Below are 18747 nucleotides of genomic sequence, written 5' to 3'. Positions count from 1 at the left end.
TAAAATAGACATAATATAAAATTTATCATTTTAGCCATTTTTTAGATGTATAATTCAGTGGCACCAGGCCATTCACATTGTTGTGTGGAATATGTCAGGGGAGCAAACCCAGAAAGGGATGGGTGCGGGCTGAGCCTGCGTGTTCAGAGGGTGAGTCTTGGCTCTGTGTCGAGCTGGCACGGCTGGCCTGGCACAGAGCAGGAGTGAGGGGTGCGTGGTCATTGGAGGAGAGCCACGCGAGGGTCTTGGGTATTCCGTGAGCCGCTGAGAAGTACACACTCCCACATTTAGCTAGTGTCACCTCTCTGCTTTGATTTTTATCCACTTCACTGACTTTTATCTTCATCAATTCTTTGTTCCTGGAAAGGAAAGGACTGGGTGCTCATCCATTTTGTTGATGTCTTCTGTGATAGCTAAGTAGATTAGTACCTGAGGGAACCATCTAGAAGTCTCAGGTAGTGTGTTCAGAGGTTCATACTGCAGGTCTTCTAGGACACCTAGATTAAGTGTGGGCCTGAAGTCAGCGATTTTACTGCATTCCTTCAGGTAGATAAGGTCAGAAGTTTCATAGGTCTGAAAGTCATAAGGAGATGGGAACAAATAGAATTTAATAACAATGAAAACCCTACACTCCAGGCTTTCTGAGACTGTTTCTTCAAACTGTTGGTGGCATTTGTCATTAACGACATCTTTGTCATGGAGCTAGTAAGCATGAGAATAGCAGAAAAGTGACTGACCCAAAGTTTGGTACCTGTGTCTGCAAATTCAACCTCAGAGAGATGGTTTGAAATTCATTTATTCATTAATTCATGTTTTCAAAGAATATTTAGTATTGAGAATGTGCCAGAAAGTGTAGCAGTCACTGGAGGATGTCATCATCCCTCAGAGAAGGTTTACTGTAAGGAGTTTCTAATGTGTAACTTTTAAGAAAATGCCTGTCTCCCTCATTCTGAATTTTTTAAAAAAATATATTTAGTTGTCAGTGAAACTTTATTTAATTTATTTATTTATGTGTGGTGCTGAGAATCGAGCCTAGTGCCTCACACCTGCCAGGCAAGTGCTCTACCACTGAGCCGCAACCCCAGCTCCTGAATTTTTTATTTAACTCTTCTGGTCTTGTTTAGCTTGCAGGAGTCAAACAGATACAAGCACTTAAAAATATCCAAAAGCATGTATGAAAATGTAACAACAAATCCCACAATAATATACAATTATAATGCACCAATAAAAATAGGAAAAATAAATAAATCCAAAAGATCATAGGCTGGCTGACTATCAAACTAAGGTGGCTGCATCAGTAAGTTACTTACGGCTCATAAAGTAAACTTAGAGGTTTCAGGTGGGCATACCTACATGCAACTATCTTGGGGCCAGTGATTTAACTTAGTCACCCACACATTTACCCACCCACCTACCCATCTGCCAATTCATCCACCCATTTATCCATCCATCTATTCACCCACCCACCTTCCCATCCATCCATCTATTCATCATCTATTCATTTATCCATTCATCTATACATCCATGTATCCCTTTACTTGCCATTCACCCATGTACCCTTCATCAATCTATCCATCCAACCACTCACCCATTCTCATATCCATCCACCCATCCATTTATCCAATAGCTTTTGACAATGCTCACAGGCACGAGGAATTTTTATAAGGAGGAACCATTTATAGCATATCCCAGTCCAGTCTGACTATGGAACTCCATGTATTGTGTGGAACAGAGACTTTGAAACACTAAAAGAAAATTCTGAACAATACTCTTGCAGTTTCTTTAGGACCCCTCACCTTATTAGCCTTTATATTTCCTGGGGTATTCTGGGAAGAGTAGAATTTTCATAAACTGCAGCTAAAGTGTGTTATATCCACAAGATGTTTCCAAGACCACCTTTCTTCAGAGACTGAGGAGTTGAGTTTTAGTTTTGAGCAAAAGAATAGGGACACAGTATGCCAACCTTCCCCTTCTGCATTTTCTAGACAAACAAAAACTGCCACTTTTCTTTCATGCGGAGCCACCTGGCCTCTGGCCTCACACCTGGGATGTTTCATCTCAGGCAAGGTCTAAGTATCTGATTGACCTGCCTTTCTACTCTCTGCCTCCCACTCCCAATTGGCATCCAGTGGTTGCAAATGTACGTGTCTGGGGAGAAGGCAGGAATCACCCTACCACCTGGAGGTTCGGCACACCCGTGCGGTGTTTGTTTGTGTGAGGGTGTCCAGGTCCTGGTTGGAACCTTGTCACTTGGGTTGGGTTTAGGATGTTGGCAATACCCATTTATTTTCTTGGATTCTCACCTCCTTCCCCAAATCACTCCTCTCATCTTATCCTAAATGGGCTAATAAGGTGGGGGTGGGGAGGGATCAAGGGAGGGTAGGTCCCTTTATGTGTTCCTTGAGGGTCAAAGAGCCAAAAGGTCTCCTCTGCAGAGGAGCACTGCTTCCTGACATGCTGGTGGCCTTGCTATCAGATTTCTTAGCAGGAAGTAGTGGCTACTTCTTCCCTCTCACAGACATACAGAGGTGCGGAGATGCCCCTGCTATGGAGCTACAGAAAAGAGATGTGATGAGATTGGCTTCAGGCCCTTGTTATTTCTCCAGAGGACATAGAATGATGAACCTACAAACTGCAGTTCCCCATAATGTGTAAAAGTTGCCTTAAAAATACAAATGCCTCAAAGCTCTCACCGGATAACTTGCTGAGCCCCATGTTTAAAGCTACTGGATTTCAAGGTTGTGTTTCCATCCGTGTGATGTATCATCATTATCAAAATAAGATCATATATGTGAAAGTGCTTTGTAAACAGTAAAGGAAGCATGTGTATGAAATTGAGTATTATTGTTGTCGCCCTGTTATTATCTATTAAAATTCTGTTTTATTTTTTTGAGGGTACCATGGTGGGTTCCTTTTTGGGGGGGCACTGTGGATTGAACTCAGGGGCATTTGACCACTGAGCCACATCCCCAGCCCTATTTTGTATTTTATTTAGAGACAGGGTCTCACTGAGTGGCTTAGCACCTCGATTTTGCTGAGGCTGGCTTTGAACTCACGATCCTCCTGCCTCAGCCTTGCAAACTGCTGGGATTACAGGCATGCACTACTGCACCCTGCTCATGGTGAGTTATTTTCTAAGGCTGCCTTTAACACCTAAGCCATGTAGAAAGATGCTCACACCATGGAACTCTGCAGGCTCCTAGAGCCAAAATGCCTCTTTGTTATGTTACTTAAAATTCCCATCATTTATCGTGCTATGATATCTACTAGATGGAATAACATAGAAAGACATATCAAGTATCATGTAACTTAATAAAAAATGTAGCAGAGAGCAGAGCTTTGAGGTTCCAAGACAAAGGACAGGTGTGTTTTGAAATAGGGAAGAGGAGATGGGAAACATAAGACCAGAGGCCAGTGGTATTCTGTGGCACTAGATGTTGGCAAAGCAGAATGCCAAAATAAAGAGGGAATGGAGGGGCTGGGGATGTGGCTCAAGTGGTAGTGCACTCGCCTGGCATGCGTGTGGCCCCGGGTTCGATCCTCAGCACTACATACAAACAAAGATGTTGTGTTCTCCGAAAACTAAATATTAAAAATTAAAAAAAAAGAGGGAATGGAATGTGAACCTCTGAGTGCTCTGTGGGTTTCCCTATTGTTTAATTTGAATGACTCTGACCAGATACTTGCCCTTTAGAAGCTTATGATCGATGGTTATCTGTTTTGGACATTAACAAATACCTATGTTAAATAAAGTATTCCCATTATGGTCAATGGAGTCTGTGGGTTGTCGAGTGATGGGGAATTCTATGAAGTTCATTTTCAGAGAACCTGCATCCAAATTTCCCTGTCCTCAGGGGAATCAAGGATGCCTCAGGGAAGCGGTGGACTCCAGGGGCCTGGGAATGACATCAGGGAAGATGTTCTGGATGAGGGTAGGAGATTCTAGATACAGGATGAAGTCCAAGGGAAGACTTGGGGCTTAGAGTGGAAATTCGTAGGTTGATCACTAATAGATAGGGTAATCTTACCTAAATTACTGAGATACTGCACTGTGTTAATACAGAAGAATGGTGAAATGTTGCAAGACAGCCTAATAAGTATATCCTACCTTTCTTAAAAATTACGAATATCAGGTCCTTTGGGGGCACCTAGGGCTCAAGAGAAGGTTTGGGGCTTCTGAGCAGGATTTATACAGATATGAAAATATATTTGCTAAAGTTCTAAGCCAACAGGTCGTGTATGAGTAGATACAGTGCTCTTATGTTCTGTGATTTTGGAAAAGGCTCTGGGTGCTTCTGAATATTTTGTTTGCCATGTAGTTCTGGAACCAGGATAGTTTCCACCCTGAGGTACAGGGGCTGCCACTCACTGGTTGGTTGCTGAAGCTAGTTTTTATCTCTCTTGGATTTTGGATAATATTCACCTGATTTTACTTGTAAGGGTTCTTCCTTTCCTTCCTACCTTCTTTTTCTTTTTTTTTTTTTTGTGTGCTAGGAATTGAACCCAGCATCTTGTTCATGCTGAGCATGTGCTGCTCTACCACTGAGCTACAATCCTCAGCCTCTAGGTTATTTTTTTTTAAGTTTATGAACATGTTCATTAAGGCTATGCCTATAAATTCAACACAATTATTAAAAACTGCCAAGATTCTACAAATTTGGAGGTTTGGCCAGATCCTGCCTGTGAGTAAGTCAATTTTTTGGAACACAGAAGACAAGATAGAGAATGTCAAATTCCAAGACTAAGAGTTGAAGTTTATAACCCACAAATGGTTACAATTTAAGACTATCCAAAGCCATTACTTTCATTAACCTATAATTGCTTATTAGTAGGTATTTGGGGTCAAATTAAGAATTCAGGGTAAATGTATAGAAACCAAGGAAGACTTAGCTCTTGCTTTGAGAATCTCATAACCAATCAGCCCCATGGATACTCCTTGAACTCCTTTTTTTTTTTTTCTAATTTTTTTTTTTTTAGTTGTAGGTGAACACAGTTTATTTATTTATTTATTTATTTGGTGCTGAGGATTGAACCCAGTCCCTCCAACATGCTAGGCAAGTGCTCTTCCACTGAGCCACAACCCCAGCACCTTGAACTCTTGTTATGTATGCAACATTGTCCCAAGTGCTGTGGGAAATACCCAAGCGATCTAAGTCTCTGTCCTCTAAGAATCTGTAGTTTAGTTGGATATGAAGATCAGTGCATAGGAAACAACGGGACTGTACCAGTTAGAATGGTTTTGACTGTAAGAAACAAAATCTGAACTGAAACCAGCTTAATCAAGTGGCTGGTCCTCAGAGGTAGACTTCATCTCAGAGGTAGGACTGGTTTTAGGATAGTAGGTCGAGAAGCTCAAACTTTCATCTAAGTCCCAGGTTCTTTCAGTCATTTCCCTCTGCCCATACCAAGGCTGCTTTGTCAATGGGGGAAGTTGGGTGAAATTGGAAAGGGACAAATGAATACTGAGTTGACAAACAAGTATGCTCACCATGGCGTTCAGGCACAATGGTAAGATGCAATAAGGAGAATTTTGCTGTCTGTTACCACAGTTGCCTTCTAACAATGATGGATATTGTTAGATGCAAATTGTCTTGGTGGTGCCATCATTGGAAATGTGCTGGTTGGAATATGAGGTCATGAAGCATGACAATCCGTACAAAGTAGAGGCCAGAATTTGAAATTGAGGGGTTGGAAGAAGAAAAGTCCAACAGAGAATGAGAAAAAACAGTGGGACCAGGCATTTTATGGGGCAGGAGAAAAGATAGAAATGTCTGGTTAGGTGGAGGTGGAGTAGTTGATAAAAAGGTAGTGGAAAAGTGTCTAATAAAAACTTTTTTCTGGAGCTGGGGTTGTAATTCCGTGGTAGCTCAGTAGTAGAGCACTTGTCTAGCACATGTGAGGCACTGGGTTCAATCCTCAGCACGACATAAAAATAAATAAATAAATAAATAAAATAAAGGTATTGTATCCATCTACACCAAAAAAAAAACAAAAAAAACAAAAAAAACAAAAAACCAAAAAAACAAAAACAAAAAACCAACCAAACAAAAAAATACCTTTTTTCTTTTGTAGCATTGGGGATTGAACCCAGGCTCTCACATATGATAGGAACTACATCCCCAGCTCCCCTCCCCTTTTGAGACATGGTCTTGCTAAGTTGCCCAGGCTGGCCTTGAACTTGAGATCTTCCTGCCTCAGTCTTCTGAGGAACCAAGAGTTTAGGCATGTGTCACTGCACCTAGCTTTAGTGAAGATTTTTGAAGTTGCCATGGGTAAGTTCCATAGAAACTCAACTACCTGTGAAAGCCTATGAGTAAATTCTCCTTCAATACTTTGCAAAGTCTCCATTCTTCAATGATTCTTTTGTGAGAAGGGATTCTTGAGAAATCTGATCAGATCCTTAGTGTTCCATTCGGGTTGATGTATCTCAGAGGCCACTGCTGATTAGTGGACAATAATTTTGGAATTGGGGTTGGTGAAATGGAAAGATTTAAACCTCTCTTTGCGTCTTTAAGTTTAGGAATATCCTGCAAATTATGTTCTCCGTCTCTAGTTTACTGTCTTTCACTTTGGGGAGGAGTGTCATTTTTTCCCTCTCCTAGACAAGCTTCTATAGCAGGGAGACCTAGAGAGACAGAACCATTGTCCATCCTCTCCAACTCTTAGCTTTTTTCCTCCCAGAGGGACAACTAGTGGGTGGGGATGCCCAGCAGAGGGGCCTCTTCCATTAGCAGACAATGATTCTGACCTCTCTTACATACTGATGGCTTCTATGAGGGTTATGATCCCTTCCCTGTGTGCCAGGGGCTCCAAAGGTCCTGGGCTGTCCTGGATCGCACCTATTGTACAACCTATCATTATGCAGAAATCATCTTTCTCATCTTGGCTGCACAGAGACAGTGGAATCACACACTTGCCCTCAATCACTTCTGACAACAGTACTCTGCAGTAGGTACTATTATTACCTTCATTTTACAGGCGAGAAACAGGCTGGGAAACATTCGGGCTGCACAGTCACAGTAAATCCCCAATTCACCCTGAGTCCATGGTCCTAACCAGCACATGACATCAGCATCTGTTTCTTCTGAGGAGTTTCTTTATAGCTGTGACTTCTGATGAATCTATAGTGACTGAGCTTGGGACTAATAAGTTAACTTCACAGACCAAGATGAAATTCTACTTTTTAAATAGCCACATGGTGTGTTTTAGGTCCACTCTTCCAAAATCAATGAAATTTGCATGTCTCCTAATTCTATGTGCTGAGAATTCAGAAGTGTCCAAGGCAGACAAACCCCTCCCACCCTCAGTCTATCCTGGTTAACTTGATTTTCCAAAAGAAATATACACAAAAGTCTGTTTTATTTTATTTTGTTTTGTTTTGAGATGGGGTCTCCCTATATTTCCCAGGCCGGCCTTGAATTCCTGGGCCCAAGCTGTCCTTCTGCCTCAGTCTCCCAAGTCCTGGGAGGCTACTGGGGTGCCTGTAGTCTCAGTTACTTGGCCAGGTACTCCACTTGCCCCTTCCTTTGGGGCAAGGAAGCAAAAGTTTCCCCTTGTTAGCATTCTTTCTCTGCCAACCCTACTGGACTGATTCTTTTGTTCTTGGGGGTGGGTGGGAGAGGTCAACACCTTGTTTGTCCTCGTTTACTTATTTTGCTCCGTCACATGAGAACCTGAACTGGAAACAGGAGAATCCACCTGCCACCCTGCTTTCCTTAAAGGAAGTCCATAGCAACACATTCCAGTTCTTGGGAATGTTGAGAAAGATGGCGGGAAAGATAGCAGAGCGCCCCCTGCAGGCAACTCGCACAGTCCGGCATACGGTCTATTTGGCAGGAGCGAATGGCTGTACTTGTGACTGAATGATGTGGCCTTCCAGAAAGTAGGTGATGGCAAAACACACCGTTTTAAACAACTGAAAATATTTCACAAATCTTTATATCTTCTCATGTTTCTTGGAAATTTCAACTCTTTTGAAATTTGGCATGCATGGAGCAAAGATAAAAATGAATGATGTCTTAGTATATGTAGCTTTACTGTTGAAAGTTTTCCATTCACATTCTCTCCTTTATGCTTTGGAATCACATGATACAATCTAAACCTGTAAGCAACCCATTCCTTCCAATAGTCAATTTACTTTATAGAACTTATATTAGCAGATTCCAAGTAACCTTAAGGAGGAGAGACATACATGAATTTGAATTGTTTGCTACTTTATTTCTTCCGGCTTGATACCCAGACAACTTTATGCTAGCAACAAACTTCAACTGTTTTCTGAAATGTCAGTAAATCAACCTGACACATGTGTTCTTGCATCTTTCTTTTGTTTAATCCAAATATTGACAAATTCTCCCTTAAATATTTAAGATGCCTTGTAGAAAGCCAAATAGTATTACTCAAATTCCTTAAATCAATGATTAAAGATTTTTAATCTTGTCTTTCAAACGGCATACTGAAAATGTCACTTGTAAGAAGAGCTGCCAAGCCTAGTATAAATATGAGTTGTAGAATAACTTAAAAAAAAATCTTTCTACAAAAAAGAAAGTGAATCCTTCCCTGATGTCAATTCATAATTGATCTGTTTAATCTCTTTTGTTAGTTAACATATAACTTATAAAACTATCCTGAAGTCAACCACTCACTATTATTGAATTTATTTCCTTGTTCCCCGATAGGAAATAATAGGAGTTTAGTGCTGTAAAAACTTAGGAAACCTATGGTTTACCTCACAGCTAAAGATGGTCAAAAGGGACTAAATAACTTTAGACTGTCCCATTTTATGATGGGGCCAGATAGACTGAGGCTGCCTGCAGTCTCAGTTGTACTGGGTGTCCACCTGAGGGTGTTTCCTTTAACTATGGGCTAATTAAGATGTCAATTTCCTTTTCTTCCCCACAATGTAAAACCAACTCATTCTGGAGTAGGGGTTGATAGCATATTTCTTCTTCACCCTCCCTTTTTTTTTTTTTTGCTACTGGGGATTAAACTCAGGTGCACTTAACAACTGAGCTACATCCCCAGGCCTTTTTATATTTTATTTAGAGACAGGGTCTCGCCAAATTGCTTAGGGCTTTACTAAGTTGCTGAGGCTGGCTTAGAACTTGCAGTCCTCCTGCCTCAGCCTCCTGAGCTGCTGGTATGTAACAAATTACAGGTATGCACCACCGCACCCAGATTCCTCTCCCTCTTTTTTTCTCTTTCTTTCTTGGATTGAACCAAGGGCCTCATCTCATGCATGCTAAACATATACTAGATCTACCTCTGGGTTACACCCTCAGCCCAATAGTGTATTTCAAAAGTATTTATCATGGCCATCATCACCATAGTAGTAATGAAAATATTTTTCATTCAAAGGACTAACTACATAGTCATTTGTTTCCCACATTTTTTATTGGTACCATTTTTTATTGGTTTTATATAATGATGGTGTTTGTTGTTACATATTTGTACATGCACACAATATCTTCATGGCCCTTTCACATGCACAATTTTATCCTGATTGTTCCTCTGAGTGGCAAGTATTACTGTCCCCATATTACTCCTGGTGTGTTGTTCACTAAAGATCACATAACCAGTAAGTAGGTATGGGCTCTTCCTAGACCCTGGGTTTTTAGATTCCTCTTCTGTATATTATTTATATTACAACTTCTGATACTGAGGTGACAACTAATTCTGAAACTGCGAGTGAGGAATTTAAACCTCCTGTGATTTATATTGAAAAAAAATATATTAATGCATTCTTATTAGCCACTTTCTTTGGTCTCTTTCAAAAGTCCTTAGCAAAAGGATAGTCATGACTGGGTCCCTGTTCAGAATTTTCTCCTGTGAAGTAAATACTATGTGGCCCTGGCTTCATCTGAGCCTAGTCCCACATAAGGGTGACTGTAAGCCACGCTTAATTCCCAGAAGGCATTAGTGCTGGCAAAATTCCAAATTGCTACCAAGGCACCTGCCTCAGATTTTTTGTGTGCACATTTTCCAAATTCCCAAAATCTATGGTTTTCTAGAAGTTTCTGCTGAGCTCTCAAGAACTTGTTCTAATGGTTACAAAGGGCTGTTTGGGCTAATTTCCTTAGGGCATGACCTCTCTCTCAGGAAGAATTCTGTACCCACAAATCACGGATGGAACAAGGAAGTATTTTTATGCATGTGCCCGATTCCCCTTTTTTCTTTTGGGTAATCTACTAAAGGCTTTAGGATTACCCCTCTTGCCTGCTCCTCGCCTCGAGTGTAAACAAATCATAAATTCTGCAGTAAAGCAGTGCAGAGGTTTTAAAGACTGTGTTTACAACCAGGCTGGATTTCTAAAAACTGAACTTTACTCAAGGTAGAGAAAAATCCATGGAAAAAAGAAAAGGGTGGGGAGGGAGAGAGGCACGGGGTAGGGTGGGGTGGGGGTGGGCGGATGCGTGCTTGCACTGCACAAATCTCTTTTTCACTTCAACATCCTCCAACCCAAGAGATGCACGTTCCTGGTGATAAGAACCTGGAGTTCTCACCTCTCCACATCTGCCATCCAGGTTAATGGCAGTGGGTGTTTGTACGGGAGTGCTGCCCGCAAACCTGTTTCTCATGATGAATGACCAGTTAGTTCAGAGTTTCAGATCTACGGGATGGCTTCTGTGGAGGGGAGAGAACATTCTCAGTTTTGAACATGTTTGCTCTTTCAAGATGTCTCTCCAGACACTCAAAGTCCCCCTGAGAAATGATGGTGACTCTTGAGAGGCTGGAACCTGAGGTTTGTGACCTGGTCCTACAACCACAAACCCCAAGTGTAGATGCACTGTAATCATTGGAGGTAGCCTGCCATCAGGTCCGTTTGCCCAAACCTGCAAAATCCTGGTTTTCCTGACTCCATTCTTGGTGAAAAGATCTTCCTAGAGACAGGCAAGTGGCTACTAGTAGATCTTATAAAGAAGACAGGGCTGCATCTGGGAATTTAGGGAGTGGCTCAACACTTTGGGCGATTTGGGGAGATGCTATCAATTAAGAAAAAGAATTAAACCAGGCTCAGTGGCATATGCCTATAATCTCAGTTCTCAGGAGGCTGAGGCAGGAAGAATGCAAGTTTGAAGCTAGTCTCAGCAACTTAGTGATACCTGTCTCAAAATAAAAAATATCAAGGACTGGGGATGTGGTTCAGTGGTCAAGTGCCCCTGGATTCAATCCCTGGTACCAAACAAAAACAAAAACGAAAAAGACAGTTTCCCATGACCATTTCAATCATCTATGTTGTCCAGAGGATCTGAAATAATATTCACTTTTCTTTTGTTTTCAATTAGCGGAAAACAACAAGGAGAGCTTGGACCTTCCCCTTGCCCAGATGTCTTCTAGGTTAATCCCAGTTGGCCCCATCCCTTGTCCCTGATTCCAGCATCCTACTCCACCCAGGATGACACATTGTGATTAGTTGTACCTTGTTTGGGTTACGTTCGTCTTTATTTCCCATGTGTGCTTGCCTCATCTCCTGCTTTGGATTGCAGAAGTTTAGGATTGTAAGAATCTCAGGACAGAACAGTGTTAGAGTCTGTAAACAAGTCAGGATGGCGCCTGGCATTTTGCCAGAGGGAGTGGTTTGTGAAGTAACGCCAGCGAGCCATTAAGTGTGGAGATTCCTTGTTGGTTGACTGCTGTATCGAGTTTATGTTAATTAGATAAGCTGTGTGGAATGTATATATACCGCTCCTGTCCTACAATAAACGGCTCCCACTCCTGCTGTATCAACGTACACAAGTTGTTCGTCACCCCCAGGTTATTTTGCTGCAGCCGGACTGCGGCAGAACAGTACCTCCCGGCACAGTCAAGGCCTGTGATTGACTTTATCTTGTCTTCGATTGAAATCCGGATCTAAAAGTCTCTAAGTCTCAGCTGGCAAGACAGGGATGGTGAGCATGAGGGTCTGCTAATTGCCACGTGCTGAGCTGAGGACAGTGGCAAAATCCAAAAGGATTTGTCATCCCTGGTGGGCTCCATCAGTCCCTGCTAAAGCTACCCAGTAATAATGACAAGTTTAATAATGCTATTTGATCTGGACAATTGCTGTTTCTCAAATCTATATAAAGTTCTGAAGAACAGTATTTTTAGCCAGGCAGTCAGGAGGATGGTAATTTTGAGCCAACTTTGGCAATTGAGTGAGAACCTGGCTCAAAATAATAAAGGACTGGGGATGTAGTTCAGTGGCAAAGCACCCCTGGGCCCAATCCCCAGTGCCAAAATAAATAATTAAACAAATAAATACTATATTAGACTTGCTTCATAAGTATGCTTAATATGAAAAATGCTCCTTTTAATATAAGTTCCTTATTTCTCCCTCTTTAACCTTATCCAAACCCATATAAAGATTCTGGACTCACTCTGAGCCACATCTCTGTGGGTTACAAAGATGGAATTTTAGGGTCTCACAGTCAAGAAAACTGATAGGGTCATTAACGGGCAAATACTGAAACCCTATGGCAAGGTCAGCCAAAGTCAGAAACAGACTTTTTATTTGGAATGTTATATTTCATATATTGTATATAATAGGCTGTTACTGACGAATACTTTCAGAAGTAGGTGAGGATATTTTGCTGTGCACATTCTGCCAAGTAATACTCAATGAATACTACTCAGCAAGTTATAAATTGAAACAGTGATTATCTCAACTGGGTACCAGAATTGTAAGTGTGCCTGAGATATACTATGCTCTGGCTATAACCATCCCAATCCCTAATGTCATCATTTTTTGGATGACTTTAAACACAAACTGTCAAGTGATAGGTTTAGGAGTGACAATTCAGCTTAATCAAAAAGTTTCTAATGCACCCATGGAAGCTCCAAATAAAGTGAATTTTCAACTCTGCTTCTCCATCTTACCCCGTGTGGACTACTTTTAGGTGAACTGGTGTGTCTTATAAGTAATCTCCCCCAATCTTTATAACAACCTGTGGGGTATGTATGTTTATCCCCATTTCACAGCTAAGAATACTGAGGGTCAGGAAGCAGACAGTGTACCCAAGAGCACAGAGCTGTGAGGGCCTCAGCAGCATCTGCATCCAGGTTCCTCTGTCAGCAAAGCCCATGTTATTTCTACTGCCCAATAGTTAACACACAGACTAGGGTCCAGCATGCGAGGGAACCAGCTGGGGTTATATTCTCCAATTAATTTATTTTTTAAAAAGGGACAAGGTCACAGATTGCTCTATTGCTTTCTTCTCTTCTCCCATTTCTTTAGCTCCCCCTGTCCCCATTTCTAGTTCTTTCTTGGTCATAGAATCTAGGCAGGTCCTGAAGGCTTGCCTAGTTTTTTGTTTAAAAAATAATAATTTATTTCAGAGATGGGGGTGCAGTTCAGTGGTGGAGAGTGTGCTTAGCATGTATCAGGCCTGGGTTCAATCCCCAGAATCCCCCAAAATCTTAAACTTGCAGAAGTTGAAGGAACCTTGTTCTCTCACTCGGATTCCCCAATTGTTAATATTTTATTTTTGAAGGCTCTCTTGTCCCCTCTCTCCATCAATATAGTTTAGTTATGCATATTAAACATTTACAAATGATAAATACATCATCTTTTTCTGGATGAGTTGAGAAGTTGCTGACCTGCTGATGCATCCCTGGCTTGTCTTATCCCCCCGCCCCCAGTCCTCTGCAAAAACATCAGGTGATCGTCCATATACCTCATTTCATCCATAGACTCCATTTTACCAACTATCCCAACAATGTTACTTCTTTCTTTCTTTCTAGTCCAAGATACAATTCAGGGTTATATGTAATGAGTTGTCAAGTCTCTGGTCTTTTTTTGAGTTAGAATGGTTCCTTGGCCTTTCCCTAATTTGCAGGACGTTGATAGGAATGAGTACTGGTCTTTCATTCTAGGGTGACCCCATCCTGGGTCTGTCTGATACTTCCTCATGCATTCTTGGCAGGAATACTATGGAAATGACACGTGCTCTGAGAATGTACTTGTTGTCCACTTTTTCTCACCACTGCAGATATTAGGTTAGCTTCCCCCATCACCTTGTTTTTTCTACCTGAAGTTTCCGTTTCCTCTTCACAACTGGTAGGTATTCTGTAAGGAGACCACAGCAACCTCCTGTTCCTCATTAAATCTGCATCTACCATCCTGAGTCTGTTGGTGATCCCCCTCTGAATCAACCATCACTGTGCTGCTTCCCAAGTGATGGTTCTGTATTTTTATCATTCCATCTGCCTTCCACTGACCTTCTTCTGTAAACAGATCTTTGCCTTCACTATATATTTGAATATATTATTTGCATACTCGAATGGGTGCGTTATTTAGTGATGGTTACTCTTCTGTTTTGATGCTCAAAGTGACTTATATTTGACCATGGGGATCCTTTTAAACTGGCTCTTGTATTATATCTATCTTTATTTTAGCTTTTCCTTACTTTCTGGAACAACACATTCTAATTTTATTGCCTGAGTCTAGGAATCTGCTGTTCCTTCTGGTTCATTTTGCTTGAGAATGGTATTTAGAAACCCAAGGTCTGGCTCACATATTGACATACACACAGGCATATCAATATCTGTTTCTCTGTATGTATTTATTAAATCATGAGCTCACACTGACACATTTCTGATAAATGACACTGTGCTGTTAGCATATATTAATAACCATGTTAAAATTTAATAATAATCATGCAACATATTTTGAGTTTGGTTTTAAAAGGTAGCTACCATTTCCTTATAGCCAGAAAAGCTGGTGATCATCTCTCCCACTCCTTCACTCTTTTATAAGTGTACCAAAAATATTTCTATAAAAATTCTTACATTTTTTTTGGGGGGGGAAGGCAAATGGAAAGAAGGTAAAACTCACATATAACTAGAGAAAAAGTGGATTTTATAAAGTTATGAAGTTTAAATCAAACAACCGTAGAGGCCTCAGATCTATTTTTTACCTATATCTTTTGTGGTCTGTGTATGGACTCTATGATCTTAAAACAAAATTAGAGCTGAGGCTTAGCTTAGAGACAGTACACTGGACTAGTATGTGCAAGGCCCTGGGTTCAATCCCCAGAACAGCAAGACAAAAAACAACAAACAAACAAACAACAACAATAACCCCAACTGTTTTTAATGCTCTTTCCTCTCCCTGCAGATTAAGATTTTAGTAACAGGCTATTTTGCTTTGCAATCTTCTTAGCACTTTCTGGTTAATTTTAGGGTCTCCCTGTCAGTGCATTAGTGAAAGGTTTGAGCAAACTTCATCTTTTAGGTCTTGTGGTGGATTTGGGAGGGAGCAATGCAGAGAGCCTAGAATCATGGCCAAACATGCATATGATGGGGGAATGCAAGCAGGCTCCCTGCTGCATATCAGTGGGCAAATTACTTCATTTCTCAGAGACTCAGTTTCCTAAGCTATAAAATAGATGCTGTTCTGATGGAAAAAAAAAATGAATGAGCACAGTGTGTGACACACAGTGAGGGGACAGTGAGTGGTAGTTATGATTGCACGTGAAGTCTAATATTTGGCCCTTGACCTTGGCTGCTCATAGTCCAGTTTAGTCAACAAGCTATAAGCACAATGGGAGGTCAACTTACCATCTGTCAGCTTGTGTCTCCTAGTGTTGCCATCACTCCCAAGGGACAAAGAAACTTGGATATTTTAGGAAATTAAAACAAAACAAAACACGTGCTGTGTATAGTGTTGCACGCCTGTAATCCCAGCGATTCAGGAGGCTGAGGCAGGAGGATTGCAAGTTCAAAGCCAGCCTCAGCAACTTAGTGAGGCCCTACGCAACTTAACGAGAACCTGTCTCAAAATGAAATAAACATAAAAAAGGCTAGGGATTTGGCTCAGTGGTTAAGCACCTGTGGGTTCAATCCCTGGTACCAAAACAACAACAACAAAAAACTAAAACAAAAAAGACAATCTACCCCAGAGGGTTACTACAGCCTGATTTTGCAGGACAGTCCTGAAACATAAGTGATTCTACAGATTGTTATTATTCTACAGAATTATCCCAGCACCTGCCAGTCATAGGCCCTGTCCTGGGGAAGGAATTCCCATTCCCTATGGTTCTCTGCTGTTTGGGCAGAGAGGTTCAAGTAGCCTGAGGGCATCCTCCAGAAAAGAACCTCAGCCGGTGCACCTGAAAGCACATTGAACTTGGGTGTTGTTTCGGGGAAGCACCAACATTTCTGCCATTAGACTCCACTCTGGTGCTCAGGGTCACAGAGTTGCAATGAGGTTCAAGAGACTGCATGGCAGCCGTGGCTCACAGCACCTGCTGTCCTTCTCTCTCCCCTTCCCTCATCTCCACAGTTCTCATCCATCAACAGGGCAGCAGTGAAAAGGCCCTGGAGTTTCTGAACTGACTCCCCTCTTCTCTGTCAGGCTGGACATTTTAAGAAGTCACAAAATATTATATTCTCTAACATTGACATAGTGTAAGTTGTATGATCTGTTTCAGTTATTTGACAGATATGGAGAAAACTTGTTGGGCAAATTCTTAGAATACTGACCTGGTTTGCTTCTCCTGATCCTTTGTCTTATCAGCACATCCATCCAGTCACTCTCTCACTCATTGTTTATTTATTAATTCATTCAGCTCCAAAGCCTGTTCCATGCTCGCACATCATTTTGAGTTCTTGACTAATTTAAATCTGTTTTTTTTTAATGCAGTATGATTTTGCAAATTGAGGAAGACTTGGTTCAACTAAATGAGAATGTTAAAGGCCATCTTGTCTATTCCCTCTTTTTTCCCTGGACCATCATCATCTATCCCAATCAGCTGAGAGGGCTTTGAGCCTGTAAAGAAGAACACATCCGGGTGCCTCTGAGTCCTTTTAGTCACCCGCCATCCTCCTGTGCATTTCCACCCAAACCCCATCCCTCCACCTTGCCCATGAATGAATTTGGCAGTGGCTGGGAAGCCAGTCAATTGTGCTCCGAGTGAGTGCCAGATGAGTAGGAGAGAGGTCTCATCCCAGCCAGCCAGTAGGTAAGTATTAGTCACACAGGGGCACAAACAAGTCTCGAAAACCACATCTAGCCAGCTGTGGCCAGCGGTATCCCATGGTTGGCTGCCTGTAGACACCTCTGTGCTACATTAAGAAAGAGTTCCCACTTGTTGTGGCAACAAAGCCAGCTGCTGGGAATTAAGTGGTAAAGATCAGAGGGAGAGGGGGTGGCTACAGGGACTGGAAGGGAAGGCCCAGCCGCTCCCTGCACAAACAATTCCTTGTGACTCTCCTCCAGATGGGAGTTGGCACCAGAAGAAAAGGTGGGTCCAAGGAAAGGAAGGGAGCTCTCCACACCCTTGCCCCTTCTTCAACGAAAAGAGTTAGCCAGGGACAAGAGAGGGTCCTGGTAATAGAAACCCATGCCCCAGTGGGATGAGCCAGAAGGGCCTGTTGCAAATACAAAAATGCCTGAATTCTTTTCTTTTGCATGTAAGACTGGAAGGGGTTTTCTAACATAAATGCTCACTTCAGAAAATATTACATCAGAAATGTGTCTTTGCTGCCTTTAACATTCTCATTTAGTTGAACCAAGTCTTCAATTTGCAAAATGATGGGGGCGCAGCTAGGGAAGAATAGAGGTACTTTGGATTAGGCAGGGGGTGTGAAGGGAGGGGAGGGGGTAAGGAGGCAGGAAGGATAGTAGAATGAATCAGACATTATTACCCTATGTACATATATGACTACATGACAGGTGTGATCCTACATTATGTACAACCAGAAGAATGAGAAGTTATACTCTATTTATGTATGATGTGTCAACAAGCATTTGACTGTCATGTGTAACTAAATAGAACTGATAATAAGAATTGTGTCTTCACCGAGATCCTGAGGTTCAGAGGTGAAAGTGTTAATTTCTATCAACCAGAAGAATAAGTTATGATTATTCTTTGCTTTGGATGTGATTTTCATATTTAAATCTCAGAATGCAATCTTTATTTATTCCTAGTCTTTGGGAAGTGAATTATGGTATGCTCTACAGAAAGGTGGTTTCCTTGGTATAGACTTCCAGAGTGGATAAATATTTCCAAAGCATTTATGAAGACTGAGCTTTCATCTTGTACACAATTCTCATGTCTTTCATCTATCCACTTATTCATTGGTTTAATAATCCATTAAGTAAACATTTATGTGCCAGGCTAAACTTTCTAGATGTTTTATTTCCTCTTAGAATAATTCCTTTAAGCAAGATCCATGTATAAGAGTCAAAGTAGGGACTTTGACTCTTTTACTCACTGTTTTGTCTTTAGTACCTAAACATGTGCATGGCATACAAATATCTGTTTAAAAAGATGAATGAGGGCCTGGGGTTGTGGTTCAGTGGTACAGCGTTTGCCTAGCACGTGTGAGGCCCTGGGTTCGATCCACAGCACCACATATAAATAAATAAAATAAAGGTATTATGTCCAACTACAGCTAAAAAATAAATATTTTTTTTAAAAAGATGAATGAGGTAGGTAATATCATTATGTCCCCTTCGCAGATGATAAAGCTGAGCCTTCTATAGGTTAAGGAACTTGCTTAAGGCATTAGAGCTCAAAAGAGGCTGAGTTGCAATTTAATTTCATCTGACTCCAAAGGCAATGTTTCAGATGGACATAGAAAATGTGGTGAGGTCACAAATGATGATGATTTTATTGGGGAATCCAGGGAGGGCTCAAAGAGGATGCAGCATTTGGATCTGGGCTGTGAGGGAGGAACTTCCACATTTGATATCAGAGTTTTATTGTTGACAAAATAAGATTGGACCAAGGCCTATTTCTTGGGGAAACAAGAACCTATTGCTGATTG

This window comes from Marmota flaviventris, chromosome 16 (assembly GCF_047511675.1).
Source record: "Marmota flaviventris isolate mMarFla1 chromosome 16, mMarFla1.hap1, whole genome shotgun sequence".
In the NCBI taxonomy this organism is placed as follows: domain Eukaryota; kingdom Metazoa; phylum Chordata; class Mammalia; order Rodentia; family Sciuridae; genus Marmota; species Marmota flaviventris.
The sequence above is the reverse complement of the archived record's forward strand: the minus strand, read 5'-3'. Positions refer to the sequence as shown.